The sequence below is a fragment of the Drosophila novamexicana genome, unplaced genomic scaffold (assembly GCF_003285875.2).
Source record: "Drosophila novamexicana strain 15010-1031.04,08,12 unplaced genomic scaffold, DnovRS2.1 tig00001222-arrow-arrow-pilon, whole genome shotgun sequence".
NCBI lineage: Eukaryota > Metazoa > Arthropoda > Insecta > Diptera > Drosophilidae > Drosophila > Drosophila novamexicana.
The window spans coordinates 32,989-48,434 of NW_020824845.1; the positions used below are offsets into that span (position 1 = coordinate 32,989).

Sequence of the window (15,446 nt, forward strand, 5' to 3'; positions counted from 1 at the left end):
GTCGGGAGCTCCCGACTAGGGGATACCCTGAGCCATCTTATTCCAACACCAAATAAATTAATAAAAAAAAGTTACCTTGGCAGGACTCGAACTCGCGACTGACCGCACCACTTGCTATGTCTCTACTCAGCAGCCACACCAACAATTAAGTACTTATGATAAATAAAGGAACTAAAATAACATTACAAAAAAAGATGCAATTACCATGCTATTAGAATGCGAAGCAGACGCTCATGAATGTGAGTGTGTACAAGTATACAGAAATTCTTAAAGCTGCTGCCCCATTCAATTGCGCAGTTGCATATAACTTTGGTTTTTCTTAACCGATCTTTAAATTGTGGTTTAAATTGGTTGGCAATAAAAGTTGGGTTATTAACTTGATTTATAGCTCTGGGAAGGTAGCGGGGAGGTGGCGATAGGTATGAAATGAAAGACACTTGAAATATCTATAATATTCTAGAAGCAACATATCACATTTATTTATCCAAGTTGATAAAAAAAAAACAAGATGTCGATATCAATTTTTATCGATTGCTTGGAAATGGAGTAAGTTATCGATTATCGGAAACAAACTCGATCTACGCGGGAACTAGGAGCACCTACATTCAAGTCTCTAGCTCTTATAGGTTCTGAGATCCTTGCGTTCATACATACGGACGGACGGACGGACAGACAGACGGACATGGCTAGATCGACTCGGCTATTTATGCTGATCAAGAATATATATACTTTATGGGGTCGAAGATGCTTCCTTCTGCCTGTTACATACATTTGGGTTTCGCACAAATACAATATACTCTTATACCCATTTTTAATGGGTTCAGGGTATAAAAATAATTGCATAATAATGAACATTAAAACTATAAAATTTTTTTAGTATTTGTAGTTCACTTTTATTTATTTATTAACCAGTGCTAGTAGCTTTCAGGCTATCATCATTTAAAATAATATAACTTCATTATACCTGTAACTAAAGAGAAAACATGAAACTTAAAGAATATGTAAATTAATAAGTTTTAAAGAAAGCTAATTTTTGTTTATATTTATAAATATACTCGTGATAAATTTTGGTAAAACCACACTTATGTAAATCTCACTCCAGTGCAACGTTGTGAGCTGTGTTGCAAATCATCGAAAACTCACCAATAAATGCATGTCATTTTGTATGTCAAGTGGAGCTGACGAAATACAGAACGAGGATCTTCCTGATCGCACAACCATGTCGGAAGAGAAAGTAGGTCAGCTACAGATAGATTTTTACGAATCTTTAATCCGAGCGGCAAATGAAGCGATGCTGGAGCAAAAGAAAAAGGTAAGCCAAATGAAAATAATTTAATTAAATACAAAAATTCTTCAGCGTATAGCATATTTAGAATTCCTGTGCGTTGCTACTCAGTCTCGTTGCGTCGCCATCCCTGGCACTTCCGGTTCAGTTCCCGCAGTCATAACCATATCAAAGACTCTCAAGGATGTGAAACGACTGCAAGCCACTAAGCAGGCTGTCAAACATGCCATGCAACTACTTGCGCGGGGTGCAGAAAATAAAAAGGTGAGTTCCACAAGAACTTTGGAGTGTCAATTCTTGATATGTGCCGAACGCTGGCCCGGAAACTGTCTCCTCAACCAGAGACTGTAATAATTGTTAAATTGTTATAATTAGAAGACTAATTGATGGGTGTGTTCCTTTTAACTATTTAAATGTGACGAACTATACTTGTACAATATCGAAAAATATTATTAGAGACCAGGCAGGCAAAGTAGAAGGAAACGAAGCCTACAGTTGTACAAGTTTTCTAGTCAAAGGCTCCGGCAAAGAGAAGTATTCCAGTATCAACCAAAGCCCGTGACGGTTATAAAGAGATGCCTGCCACCCGAATAAGTCTTAAAAAGTCGGCGTCTGTACGCAACCCAGCCACGGAGGCGGCATTGGGCATAAAAACGCATAGATGTTCTGAATAAGCTAAATTAATATCAGTAATTAGTTATTTATTTATATATTTTTCTTTGTTATGTTTTTGTTTACTTCAGCAATGGTTATTTGTTTTGTAATGTTTTTCTATTTTGTTTATATTGTTGCATTTGACGTTATCGGTAGCACCGAGGGTTTACCTAGTTATTTGCGTGCGATATAATCGGCCACGCCGATATCTTTTCGTCATATGATCAGAGTATGCGGGGTGAAGCGGCGCCCACGGCGGAGCCCAAATTTTTGAAGGGTGGCAAGCCAGACTTGCGATGCACGGCGCCAAAAGCGACGATTGCTATTGGCCGCCCAGTTCGCTCTTAAAGAGAATTTGAATAGAGTGGATCGCATGCCCTTGGATATACCCTTGACCGTCATTTGGGCCATTGACCCAAAAAAATGCAGCTGTGCAGATGTGCAGATGTGCAGCAACGGTGCCCGCCTCGCCTATGTATGCGTGTGCCGAAATTCGGCACCGATGATGTTGCTGCCCAAATGTGAGAATAGTGCGATTTTGTCAGCGGTCCACAGCGGACGTACCGGCTCACAGTTAAGAAAATCTAAATGTTGGATATTTTATTTTGCCGGTTAAACTCAAATCACACTTGTTTTTTGACGGGTTTTCTTTATTAGTAAATTGCTTAATCCTTATGTGCTAAGGTATTGCAAAAGAAAAAACTTAAAACTTAAGTGCGACGAGACAAGCAAAAAAAAATAAAAATTAACGGCTCCGGCAACAAAGGGACCAGCTCCCGCACCAGCTAAGTGTCGGCGTAATCCACGAAACGGAGGGACGAGCCATCACGGACCAGACGCCAGCAACGAAGAAGCGGCCACAGGCGAGACCACGTCCCCCGAGTGAGTTCGTTCCATTTTTGCCCATCCTCGTTCGAGCCCTTGGCAGAGATATGATGAAGGCTCCTGACCGTACTCCCTGAAAAATAACTGATTTTTTTTTTCGTTAAATTTTTTTTTTTTGGATTTATAAATCTTGTCCATACATACATAGGCACTTACGCCGAGTTTCACTTTAGAGTGCGAACGGTGAGGGAATTTCCAAAGGTGATGCATCTGCGTCTGTAAAAGATAAACATTTAAAATTAACACTTGCGCGAACTATGCTCACATACTAACCTAATTGGAATTATCCATTTACATCGCTCCTTACCTCCCCCAGAGAGCTCTTTAGGTAGGGTAAGGTAGAATTAAGCGATTTAATACAATTTATATCACCTACCTGTTGCACGACCGATTATCGTGACATACCCAGTTTTACGTAGTTGTGTGGGCAAATTGTTCCTAAATTGGCGCTACAATTGCTTCCATGCGAGTTTTTTTTTTTGCGGCGTCTAGCAGTATCCTTGTAGAATTTCGTCGCCTGTTCCACTTAGTGCTGTTAAAGTAAAAAAGGGAATTTTAGAAGATAAGAGAAAAATGTAGGCATTAATACACTTTGTCCATAAGTAAGTAAGAAACGTTCACGTGCATAAATGTTAATCCATCTGGACGGAGACCTCATGCAAATCAGGAATAAAAGAAATATTAAGGCCAATAATTATAAGAATGCACAAACCATTATACGCACCTGTGAAGGTAACCAAATATCCACTTGTATGAGATTCGAAATAGCTGCAAGGATAAATGCCATAAGCAATGATTATAATTGTTATACACTTTAAGAAAACGCAACCAATTATATACCGTATCTGATGAGAGAAATGCCCGGTTAAATTTTCTTCGTTGGGGAGAGTTGGCATAACAGCCGGCACACGCTGATGGCCATCTAATGGACAAGATGAGGGAGACGAGTGTAGGTGATCGTCTCATGGTTGGGCGGGTCCGGAACCGGGGCCCGATCTAAAAGAGTAAGGTGGATAAATAGTGTTTTTGTTAATTTATATTGAGTGTCTCACCTTTGTTGTTTATTTATTTTTTTTTTGATTTGGTGAAGACAGTTGCGAGAACTGTCTATGGGGTTGGTCGTCGCAAAGTAATGCGGCAGATAACCAGATACGTTGTGGCTAGGACAGCACGAGGCAGTCCTGTGTGTAGTCAGTTGTTTGTGTTGGTTCAGTAAGCTGGTGTGTGTCTGTAATTGTAATAATTAATTGATTTGGTTTAGATATTTATTTTTGTTTCATTTATGAATTTTGTTAGTTCTCTTAAATATAAGTTTTTTTTTCGTTTTTAATATATCTTTAGTTGACTGAGCGCGAGTACAAATTTTGTATTTTCTTCTTAATCTATTAAATTTCTGGCATTGGAAAATGGAGAGTTCTGCGCTTTCTATATCATTACATACTTCACACATGTTAGTATCAACTTTGTTGATTTTGTGTAGATATCTTTTGTCATACGTATGTCTAGTGAAGAGGCGGTTTATGAGTTTAATATAAGATGCTGTCCACTTTATCTTCTTATACCATGGGTTTTCTGTTAGGACCAATTTTTAGACTTCTGCTGGACATCAAATTCATTATCCACATGACATATATTGCGGGTATGCCCTCATGTAACATGATTTTACTTAAATATTCTAGACAGACACAGTTATACGCATTGTTTATGTCCAGACTATGACTACTGCCTTCTTCTATTGTTTAAGTAGGGAGATTGTGGTTAGTAAATCATTTATGCACATGGTCGTGGATTTGTTTTTTCTGTATGCATAGGACTTTATAGGTGTTGTTTTCTTCCACATATTTAGAGATTCTGTTTTTGATCATAATGTTAACAGTTTTGGCAAGGACCGATATGAGCGATATTGGCCTATAGTTCTCAAGATTCGTAGGGTCTTTGCCATGTTTGAGTATGGGTGCTATGTTTATGATTCTCCACTGATGAGGAACTATGCAGTCTTTAAAGAGATCGTTATATATGTCAATGAGCTTTGCTTTTCCGTTTTCATTTAATGCCTTGAGCATGTCATATGTTATTTTGTCATGCCCTCCCGCTGTGGGCCTTTTGTGATCTAGGGCTTCGGTTAACTCTGACATGGAGAAGAGCATCTCTGCATAATTTTGTTCTTTTGGGAACCTGAGTTCCTGGAAATTGATTGTTCTTGAAACCTGGTCTTTTAACATTTGTAGAAAATGCTTGTGCATAGATGGGCAGAGTTTGGCTGGTTCTGGCTGTGGGCAGTTTTTCAGGGAGTTGAGGAATCTCCAGGCCGTTCTTGTGTTCGGTTGCTTGTCCAACATGCTGATTTTGTTAGTGTAGCTTTCTTTTTTGGCTTTGGCAATTGCATTTTTCCAGAGTTTCTTTAAAGCAATGGCTTTGTTGAAATTAATAATGGAGGGGAACTTGTTGGCCTTTGCTTGTGAAGCTATAAAAAGTCTGTATATTTTTGGTAGGTCATCAGACCACCAGTATTTGGGGATTTTATTATTTTGTATAGCATAGCATGATGTTTTGATTGCAGATGAGAATTTTTTGTTGAAGTCATCCAGATTATTGCTGATTGTGAGGTTGGCAATATCCTTCAAGAATTTTTTCTTGGCCAGGAAGGTAGTTGGCTTGACTGCTGTGTACTCTATGCTCACTATTATTGGGAAATGGTGGCTTCCCCCTAACTGGATTGGCCTGACCAGCCAGCTTTGAGTCGCATTTATTTTGGAGAAAGTTAGGTCAAGGACTGAACCTGAGCTGATGCCAATTTACGCTTGGAAGTTGTTAGCACCTGTATTCAGGCATCTGAAACCTGCATTGGTCATGCACTCTTCCAGAAATTTGCTACGTGCATTTGTTATGTTACCGCCGAAGGCCGTGCTCTTGGCATTGACGTCACCAGCTATTATTACATTTGTCATATGCTCTAAATGCGCAAGTAGCATGGACATCTCCTGTTTGAACTCCTCAAGGGGGATTCTCGGCTCGAAATAGACCGAAACTAAGGTTAGATTTATATTTAAATTGGTCGTTGTTGCCATGATGATATCACAATTTGTACTGTACTGTTTTCTAAATTTTATATTGTTTCTGAATGCTAAGGCTACTCCTCCATATCCATCTGCTCTGTGTTTTTTGATTAAATTGAAGTTAGCTAGTTTTCTGTTATTTCTGTTTTCGTCATGTGAAAAAATTTTAGAAAGGAAGGTTATATCAAAGTTTTCTGTGTTTATGAAAAATTCTAAATTGTCTCTATTTGCCTTCAAAGATTGAATGTTGTTTTGAAGTATTTTAAGGGGCATCTTGATTTTGGCTATTGTTGGATGTTAAGTTGGGTGGTTCATTTTGATATATAAGTGCGTTTTCGAACTTGTCTTTTAATAAATTTAATTTTGTACTGAGCTCATTGTTGTCATGGAAAAGTGGACAAAATAGTTGGAATAATTCATTACATATTGCTGTAGTTTCATCCTTCTTTGGGTAATTATAGGTCCAATCGCTTGTGTCATTGGTGTATGAGGGCAGAATGAAGTGTAGGCGTGGCTTGTTGACACACAGATTTGGGTATTTCATTGTTTATAAACCCTATTTTGACTGTTTCAGTTGATTCTAGTATGATCTCTTTTAATAGTTCATCCACTTCATTTTTCTTTCTCCTCATTATTCTTTCAACCGTTTTAATTTTGATTTTAGATTGGATATTATTGTAGATATCCTCCTCTGCCCAAATTGTTGGTACCCCACGGATTACCCCATATGTCTCAGTGTAGTTCCTCGGGATGAAAGCTTTGTACTTTAATTGGCAGAGACTTTCATTTTTAATTATCTGATTTGCGTTGGTGGCATTATCAAAATATAATTTGTAAAGGGTTGCTCCAAGCGCCGTTATGTTCTTCAGGCCTTTGAGTTTAAGGTGACGAATTTTTTCGAAGAGGAATAGACCATTCTTTATGTTTTTATTTTGGATGGCTTTATTTTGACTTGTGTCTACTAGTACACAAGCAGCTCCTAGATTCGGCATCATACAGGAAAATAGGTTTTTCAGTCTTAGGGTCATTTATGGTGGTACCTGAGTCGTCTGTGTTTGAAATCAATTCCTTATTCTTATTTTCATTTTCTTTGTTGCTGTTTGTTATTTGGGTTTTCAGGTATTTGATTGCTGAGTTTGGTAGCTTCTTCAGATAATTTTCCGCTGAGCCCATATTGACATTAGTATACTTGCATGTTTTTTTGATCGAATGAGCGCTGCTTATCGATGTGTCACTCATTGAGCTGTCACTAATTTCTGTAGAAGATATGTCTTTTTTTTTTATATTTCTCTATTAGTATTCTCTTTGGAATTTATTTTGGGAGGTTTTGTCTCATTGTTACACTTTGCCGTTTTATTTCCTTTATTATTCATTTTTGATGATATGGCTGTTTTCTTGAGCTCAGGGGCTTCTCCTTCCAGGCCAAAGATGTCAAAGTTATCAGCATATCTTTTTGTGGCTGACGCCAGTGAGGTGGCGCCCGCCATGTTCTCTCCTCTTCTCTTTAGCACTTCTTAGTCTAGGAATTACCACAGCTGCACGAATTGAGATTTTAGGCACTTTTGGGATTTTATATTTTGTATGTATTTTTAAAGCACACTAGCTGGCTAGACTTCCGTTCGGTCCGGTTGACGGCAAGCGAATGCCTTTGTTGTTTACATTCTCATAGTTGTAACAGCTGTTTTTTTTTTTTTGTTCACGAGTTAGAAGTTCCGATTGCTTGACGTTATCGATTTGTGGTTCGTTTTGCATAGTGTTGTGTAAGTCTGTTTTGCTACACGTGCGTCAAATTAACGGCGGTGACTTAGCGTCGAATTTTGGTACTTGTTATCGGAAAACTATCGGTCACTTTCAAATGCATTTATTAATGTTTTTAAGCACGAAACCAAATCAAGTTAAGTGCAGAATTGCAAAAAATAATTTATTCACTATCTACATTCAATTATTTTTGAATTTTTATTTATAATATGGGTAAACAAAGGGGTTGAAAAGTTAGGTTTTCACCATTCTTTAAGTATCTTAATTCACGGATAATGGACCCGAAAACCGCATATACACGATTGAAGTCTATAGTTTCACCTAACCAATCTTGAAAAAATTATAAAAATCGATCAGCACGTTTTTAAGATATTTGTACAACAGTGCAGAACCCTCGTTGCGAGCCCCATACAAAATGACCGTAAAAAATCACTCTTGCATTTGAATCCTAATAACTTTTTTCAGGGATAATGGCCCTCAATGCACGGTATACCATCTTGAAGATACATGTTTAAGGAAGCTTTACGCATTAATTCTAAACAAATCGATCAGCCAGTTTTTTAGAAAAATAGCAAAATGTAAACACACCTCATGTTGTTCATTCAAAAGGCCTATCGAGCAACTAGCTCCAACGGGAACCGAACCACTGCTCGGAATCAGTGTAGAACAATGCTATACAGTATTGAGCGGGAACAAATTAATTCAAAATACTTGTATATGGAAGAGAAATGCAGTAATATATGAAATAATTGTCATTTTACAATGAAAAATTATCTTTGGTAAAATAGACTGCTGCAAAAGATGACAACTATGCATTTAAGTATTTATACACGTAAAATAACGAAAAGGTGGCAATATTTCAACCTTTATTATTCTATTTCTCCGATAATGGCCCCAAATGCACAGTAGCTTAACATATAGATCGCGAATTATCAATCATTTTGCTTTTTACATCAAGAAAATCATCCAGCCAGTTTTTGAAAAAATTCGCATTTTTCTATTTTTCTTATTTTATCCCCTGTTATGCAAAAAAACTATCTGGCAACATTACATACTTAATATAATTTATGTTAGGGGCTGCCAACTTATGAAGAATGTAAACATAAAGATGTAGAATGTTTCAACATATATAAATTATATTTATTTAATATAAATATCATGATTACATAATATTCATCGTCATGTATACTTTTACTTATTTTCACAAGCTGGCATCTTTATATATTCTATATAATTATGTTTGCATTCTTCATAAGTTGGCAGCCCCTAACATAAATATATTAAGTATGTAATGTTGCCAGATAGTTTTTTTTGCATATTAGGGGATATAATAAGAAAAATAGTAAAATGCGAATTTCTCTAAAACTGGCTGGACGATTTTCTTGATGTTAAAAGCAAAATGATTGATAATTCGCGATCTATATGTTAAACTACCGTGCATTTGGGGCCATTATCGGAGAAATAGAATAATAAAGGTCGAAATATCGTCGCCATTTTGATAAATGAATATGTTAATAATGTAATGCTGCCAGCTAGTTTTTTTTGCACAACAGAGGGTATAATAAGCAAAATAGTAAAATGCGAATTTCTCTAAAACTGGCTGGACGATTTTCTTGATGTAAAAAGCAAAATGATTGATAATTCGCGATCTGTATGTTAAACTACCGTGCATCTGGGGCCATTATCGGAGAAATAGAATAATATAGGTTGAAATATTGCCATCTTTTCGTTATTATACGTGCATAAATACTTAAATGCATAGGTGTTGTCTTTTGCAGCACTCTATTTTACCAAAGATAATGTTTTATTTTAAAATGACAATTATTTTATATTATACTGCACATCTCTTTCATATACAAGTATTTTGAATTAATTTGTTCCCGCTCAATACTTTATTACATTGTTCAACACTGATTCCGAGCAGTGGTTCGGTTCCCGTTGGAGCTAGTAGCTCGATAGGCATTTTGAATGAACAACATGAGGTGTGCTTACATTTTGCCATTTTTCTAAAAAAAACTGGCTGATCGATTTGTTTAGAATTAATGCGTAAAGCTTCCTTAAACATGTATCTTCAAGATGGTATACCGTGCATTGAGGGCCATTATCTCTGAGAAAAGTTATTAGGGTTCAAGTGCAAGGGTGATTTTTTACGGTCATTTTGTATGGGGCTAGCAACGAGGGTGCTGCACTGTAGTACAAATATCTTAAAAACGTGCTGATCGATTTTTATAATTTTTTCACGATTGGATAGGTGAAACTATAGACTTCAATCGTGTATATGCGGTTTTCGGGGCCATTATCCCTGAATTAAGATATTTAAAGAATGGCGAAAACCTAACTTTTCAACCCCTTTGTTTGTTACGGAACTGCTTGTTTCTCAGTGGGCCGCGCCGGCTGGCTCATCGGATTCTCTGGGTGTGGTCCCATCCCTGGCCCGCAGTCCGCACAATCGATAACAACAAAGCTACACGTCTGTAGCAAAACAGACTCACACAACACTACTCAAAATGAACCGCATAATCGATAACAAATATTCGGAACTACTAACTCATGAACAAAATACACAGCTGTAACAACTATGAAAATGTAAACAACAAAGGTAAGACACTCAATATAAATTAACAAAAAACACTATTTATCCACCTTACTCTTCCAGATCGGGCCCCGGTTCCGGACCCAGCGTACCCGCCCTACCATGAGACGATCACCTCCACTCGTCTCCCTCATTTTGGCCACTAAATGGCCTATATTAGCCCGTGTCGGCCATAATGCCTACTCTCCCCAACAATATTATTTTAGCCGGACATGATTTCTTTCAATAGGTGCGTATAATTGGTTGCGTTTTCTTAAAATGTATAACAATTATAATCATTGCTTATGGCATTTATCTTGCAGCTGTTTAGGATCTCATGCAAGCGGATAATTCATTAACTTCACAGGTGCGTATAATGGTTTGTGTACTCTTATAATTATTGGCATTAATATTTCTTTTATTTCTGTCCAATTTGCACGAGGTCTCTATTCAGGTAAATTCGTATTCATGCACGTGAACATTTCTTCTCCAAGTGCGTATTACTGTTGCATCTATTTATACTAATTGACAAAGTGCATTAATTCCTAAATTTTTCTCTTATCTTATAGAATTAATTTTTTTATTTTTTTTACAACACTGAATGGAACAGGCGACGAAATACTACAAGGATATTGCTAGTCGCCGCAAAAGAAACGCGCAAGGAGGCACTTTAGAGGCAATCGTTGCGCCGATTTAGGAACAATGGCCCACACAATTACTTAAAACTGGGTATGCCACGTATTATGTATTGTATGTATTAAATCGCTCAATTCTACCTTACCCTACCTAAAGAGCTCTCTGAGGGTGGTAAGGGGCGATATAAATGCGTAAATTCAAATTAGGTAAGTATGTGAGCATAGTTCGCGCAAGTGTTAATTTTAGATTTTTATATTTTACAGGCGCAGATGCATCACCTTTGGAGTTTCCCTCACCGTTCGCACTCTAAAGTGAAGCTCGGCGTAAGTGCCTATGTATGTATAAATATATTTTATAAATACAAATTAACTAAATTTAACGATAATAAAAAAATCTACTCCTTTTCAGGGAGTGCAATTAGGAGTCTTCTTCTGACTCTGCCAGGGGCTCGAACGAGGATGGGCAAAGATATGGAACGGACTCACTCGGTGGATGTGGGCGGGGTCTCGCCTGTGGCCGCTTCTTCGTCGTTGGAGCCCGGTCGTTGGTGGCTCGTCCCGTCGCCTTTAGGTTTGCGCCGACGCTTGCTGGCGGCGTCGCGGGTATGGCTGGTTTGCGCCGCTGAACTGAATCCAGGCCTTTGAATGTTTCGTGGGCCTCTCTGGTGCGCGAGCTGGTCTCCTTGGTGCCGGAGCCGTTAATTTTTGGCTTATTTGGTTCGTCTCTCGTCGCACTTAAGTTTTAAGTCTCTTTTAATTTTTTTTTATATTTTTTTTTTTGTGACTCGAGCGGTTTGCTTTCGATATATTTATTAAATGGCAAAAAGGAACACAAAAACAAAACTTTTATTTGTCTGTTAAGTCATTTGTATTATGCGCCGGCTTAATTTGCAGAAGGAAAAAATTCGAGTCTTTTGAGCAGAAATGCAATGTACAACTTTTATGCTCACTTCGAGCTGGCACGCCCGCCGTTAACCGCTGAACAAATCGAACTCCCCGACATTTTGGGCCGCCACACCATCGGTGCCGAATTTCGGCACACGCATACATTTGCGAGGCGGGCACCGTTGCTGCTCATCTGCACAGCTGCATTTTTTTGGGTCAACGGCCCAAATGAAGGCCAAGGGCATATCCAAGGGCATGCGATCCACTCTCCTCATATTCTCTTTAAGAGCGAACCGGGCGGCCAATAGCAATCGTCGCTTTTGGCGCCGTGGATCGCATGTCTGGCGTTGCCACCCTTCAAAAATTTGGGCTCCGCCGTGGGCCCAGCTTCACCCCGCATACTCCGACCATATGACAAAAGATATCGGCGTGGCCGATAATATCGCACGCAACCAACTGAGTTACCCTCGTGCTGCCGATAACGTCAAATGCAACATCACCACGCAGATTATTGTAACGACATGAAGGACAGTTACAAGGAATCTGCGTGCGCATTTCATGGATTGACCCAGCCGGCTAATAACGATGCCCAACGTAGGCCACACCCACGACAAGTAATCTATATTTTTGCCGCTGACCCAAAAAAAAAGGGGGGACTGGCGCTGCCGCCGCCGTTGCCTGGCAGGGAGGTGAGCAAATTACGATTATGTTCGTATATCTTTTGCGTGGAAGACGCCTAGCACGCGTCCCTGGAGATCTTCCAACTCGTAGGCGTTGGTTCCCACGGCTCGGACGACGCGGCTCTTCAAGAATTTCCGGGCGAACTTGGCATTGAAGGCTTTGCCGAAGCTGCTTAGTGCGAAGTTGCGCCTCCACACTTCCTGTCCCGGTTCCAGATGGAGCTGTCGCGCGCGGTGGTCGTACCGTTGGCGACTTCGCTCGTATGCGGTGTGCAGGTGGTCCTTGACTTGGCTTCGGATTACAGCCAGTCTGTCCTTTGCGTCAAGGTCAGAAATACCGTGGTCGGCCAATGATCTCAGCTTCCTGGCCAGTTTGTAACTGGAACCATTCAGGTACATCTGCTGTCCAAAGACCGCGAAGAACGGAGTGACTCCCGTAGCGCTGTGGACCGCATTCCGGATCGCCACTTCCACCTCTGGTAGGTACGCGTCCCATTCCCGATGATCCTGACCCAGGTAGGTTCTGATTGCCGACAGCACTGTGCGGTTCACGCGTTCGGCGGCGTTGCTCTGAGGCGAATACACTGGTGTGCGCAGGTGAGTAATGCCAAACGCCTGGACCATCGCATCGAACGACTTTGACACGAATTGTCGTCCATTATCCGAATGGATCACTTCCGGCACGCCAAATTTGAAGAACACCTCATGCACTAGGAAGTTCACGACATCCGCCGCGGTGGCTTCCCTCATGGCCTTCAGGAAGGTAAACTTCGAGAAGTGGTCTACGACGACGAATATCCACGCATGCCCTCGTTTCGACCGTGGAGAAGTCAAGAAGTCGATATATAGCTTCTGGAAGGGGCGGTCGGTGCGCACTTCTTCCCCAATTCCGACCTGCATTCGGTAGTTCTGTGCCTTGGTCTCCTTGCATGTATCGCATTTCCGAACATAGTCCCTGACTTGTATGGCCATGTTGGGCCAATAATATCGCCTGCGCAGCGCGTGCAGCGTTTTCCTCATGCCTCCATGAGCTGACGTCTCGTCCGCGTGTGCTTGTTGAGTTTGGCCGAGAAGAATGCGATCGGCCTTTCCTGTTGTTCGTCGTCTAGCTGGAACAACACGGCTCCTACTCCGTAGTGAGATGCGTCGCATTGGATGAAGAATGGTCTTCGAAAATCCGCGTGAACTAACACCGGGGCTGTGGTGAGGGCTAACTTCAAGCTTTCTATGGCTTCTATGGCCTCGTCGCTCAACACAAATCTACCCGTTCTCTTCTTAAGGGCATCAGTCAATGGTACCGATATCTCGGCGAAGTTCTTTATGAATCGGCGATACCACCCCGCCGTACCTAAGAAGCTTCGTAGTTCTTTGACCGTCCTCGGATTCGGGACGTTCCGGATCGCTTCTACTTTTCCCGGATCCATGCGCAGCGTCCCGCCGCCTATGATGAAACCCAGGTAGTTTAGGTTGCGGAAGCAGAATTTTGACTTCGCCATGCCTATGGTGAGGTTCGCGTTCCTCAGACACTCGGCCACCAATTCCAAGTATTTTAAGTGCGTTGGAAAATCTGCCGATATTATCAGCAAGTCGTCTAGGTATACGAATACGTTGGACCTCAGATTCGCCGGGATTACCTTGTCCATGAGCCTGCAAAGTTGTTGAGCGGCGTTGCAGAGCCCGAATGGCATGTGGCGGAACTGGTACAGCGGCCTCCCTGGTACAGTAAACGCCGTATACGCCCTGCTCTTCTCCTCCATCTCGATTTGCCAGAACGCGAACTTAAGGTCGACGCTAGAGATAAAATGAGTCTCGTCGATTCGCGATAGGATGCCCTCGATGCATGGAAGCGGGTAAGCGTCTTTTACCGTCACACTGTTTAATTTCCTGGCGTCTAAGCAAAACCTGTTCTTCCCAGGCCTCATCACCACCGTCGTCCGGTTGCTCCAGGGGCTGTCACTCTCCTCGATGATGCCCAACTTTAGCATTTTATCCACCTCGGCCCACACGATCTCCTGTTTGGCCGGGGACAGCGGATAATGTCTGTCTTTCACGGGTTCTGCTCCCTCGATCAGCTGAATTCGGTGCTGCAGCAGGTGAGTTTTCCCTAGGCCATCCTTCTCAAATTGGAGAAATCTGCGCTTCACGCTTTCCAACTGACTCCTCTGATCGTTGTCCAGGTCCCTCATTTCCGGATCCGTCACGCAGTCGTCGTCGTCCCGGTAATAAGCCACCTCTGGGTTCGCTACTGTTACCTCAGATGCCTCTGGTGGTGTTTCGGACTTTCTGGCCGGACCGAGCAGCTCTGGTGCGATCTCGAAGGCTCGCCAGAAGTCGATTCCCAGGTATAGTTCCTGTCGCAGGTCCGGGCACATGTAAAATACGATATCTTCCTTTCTATTCCCGTATTTCACAGGCAGAACAACGCGACCCAAAATTGGGCGATTGGCACCCGCCGCTGTCCTCACCATCGATTCGTATGGCCGCGCTTCCCATCCCAGTTTCTCCACTAACTCCCGGCATCCTTGTCCCAACAGACTGACTGAGGCCCCCGTGTCCAGCAACCCTTTCATCTTGGCCCCAGCGACCTCCACTTCGGCGAATACTCGTGGGTCTATGCTATCCTCCCGTCTCACCGCTTCGACGACCTGGCGCCTGGTAATCCTGCGTCTGCGGAAGCGCGCACGTGCCTTCACCATTCTCCGGGTGGCTAGCGTCATCCCCTCCAGCTGTCGCTCACCAAAAATTCTATTTCGGGCCGACATGTATGCCCGAACACGTTCTTCGTATGGTAAGCCCCTAAGTGTTCCTCCTTTGCTTATACTATTATTATAATTAGCCTTATCCTGATCCTTATTCCAAATCTCCGTCTCCATTCCAATGATTATTGGCTCTGGTAGGTGCCCCTCTCCTGCTTCCCCGCGGTCGCCGTCCCGGAACGCGTCTGTCCCGCCATCACCGCGCTCCCTCTGGGGTTTCCCGGACAGTTTTCACACTGCGAGCAGAAAGTGTCCGGCTTTCCACACCTATAGCAGAATA

At 41.6% G+C, this 15,446-nt stretch overlaps 3 long non-coding RNA genes across 14 annotated transcripts; 2 read left to right on the top strand and 1 right to left on the bottom strand.

The window, feature by feature from the left end:
* Positions 1-1,148: 1,148 nt before the first annotated feature.
* LOC115766785 lies at positions 1,149-10,051 on the top strand. The gene is made up of 3 exons (XR_004018333.1): positions 1,149-1,312; positions 1,374-1,549; positions 10,020-10,051. It is a non-coding gene; the product is annotated as an uncharacterized LOC115766785 (long non-coding RNA).
* On the bottom strand, positions 3,015-7,518 carry LOC115766783. Of its 7 annotated transcripts, XR_004018331.1 has the most exons (8): positions 7,411-7,518; positions 3,877-4,052; positions 3,665-3,820; positions 3,549-3,592; positions 3,414-3,465; positions 3,201-3,356; positions 3,098-3,146; positions 3,015-3,040 (listed from the first exon to the last, which is right to left on the bottom strand). It is a non-coding gene; the product is annotated as an uncharacterized LOC115766783 (long non-coding RNA). The 7 variants fall into 7 exon arrangements; XR_004018332.1 differs by lacking the exon at positions 3,414-3,465; XR_004018329.1 differs by having other exon boundaries at positions 3,201-3,465.
* A 165-nt stretch (positions 10,052-10,216) lies between the features above and the next one.
* Positions 10,217-11,145, top strand: LOC115766749. Of its 6 annotated transcripts, none has more exons than XR_004018299.1 (5): positions 10,217-10,237; positions 10,295-10,460; positions 10,534-10,577; positions 10,821-10,939; positions 11,110-11,145. It is a non-coding gene; the product is annotated as an uncharacterized LOC115766749 (long non-coding RNA). The 6 variants fall into 6 exon arrangements; XR_004018298.1 differs by lacking the exon at positions 11,110-11,145 and adding an exon at positions 11,003-11,038; XR_004018301.1 differs by lacking the exon at positions 11,110-11,145 and adding an exon at positions 10,653-10,664 and having other exon boundaries at positions 10,821-11,018.
* Positions 11,146-15,446: the final 4,301 nt, after the last annotated feature.